At 39.0% G+C, this 952-nt stretch overlaps 1 pseudogene; it reads left to right on the top strand.

The window, feature by feature from the left end:
* The first annotated feature begins 356 nt into the window (after nucleotides 1-356).
* The window catches only part of LOC101569799, a 2,736-nt pseudogene continuing 2,140 nt past the window's right edge, over nucleotides 357-952 (top strand).

Genomic DNA, 952 nt, shown 5'->3' with positions numbered 1-952 from the left:
GACATTTGTGGCATTCTTCAGAAAAGATGGAAGGAAAGACTTATCTGTCTGTCTGCTCCTTCTTCTCCCTGCTGTGTCCATGCCTTTTCATGGTGGGCCATATGGAATTTAAGTCCATCACCACTTGAACCTCTGCACTACAATGGAAATTAAATGGGGTGGCCAGTTAATCTTGCTCCAACATTCTGATCAGGACTCTCCTCTATACAAAACATTTAATATCTTTTCAATATGTTTTCAAAGTTTATGTCTCTTTTTCACTATTTAAAAGTCTTACATGAATTTTCTTACTCAATTTTCCAGTTAAAAATATGATGTGGTTGGAGATAGGGAGCAGCTTCGAGCAAGGCAGCAAGATGGACGCGGGACTCTTTGGTGGAACAAGTGCAGAACAGGATAATTGGTTCAGCAACAAACAGAAGAAACTACTGAAGCAGCTGAAATTTGTAGAATATCTAGGAAAAAGGTGTTTATGAGCAAAGTAAATTTGGAGGTGATAAACCCTTGGATAACAACATGAGCAACAGAAATCCTTAGATTTGAAAGTGATGTTGCGATTGAGTTCATATTCAACTAGCTGAAGGGAAGAATCCAGATTCCAAAATGATGTAGAGCAATCTGACTGGGTTTTTGAACGGGAAAAATGCTAGAGAATTTATGAGAGCACTTTGGCCCCTGCTGTTAAGTGCACAAGAGAACATCACTCTAATCCCTTTTGCTTTCCTAGAACTAAGGAAAGAAGAAATAAAACAGAGACAGGTTGAACAAGAATTGTCATCAATGAAAAAGCAGGATGAAGACAAAGATTAGAGAGATAAGAAAGAAAAAGAAAGCAGAGTAAAAAAATGAGAAGTCTGGAAGCCCAAGAAGACTCAAAACCAGATCTCCTTCCCCTAGAAGACAATAGTCTCCTGTTAGGGGAGAGAGAAAACGCATTCATTCCCGATCTCCC

This window comes from Octodon degus, unplaced genomic scaffold, assembly GCF_000260255.1.
Source record: "Octodon degus isolate 3935 unplaced genomic scaffold, OctDeg1.0 scaffold00133, whole genome shotgun sequence".
Taxonomy (NCBI): domain Eukaryota; kingdom Metazoa; phylum Chordata; class Mammalia; order Rodentia; family Octodontidae; genus Octodon; species Octodon degus.
This window is presented reverse-complemented; position numbering and strand designations above follow the sequence as displayed.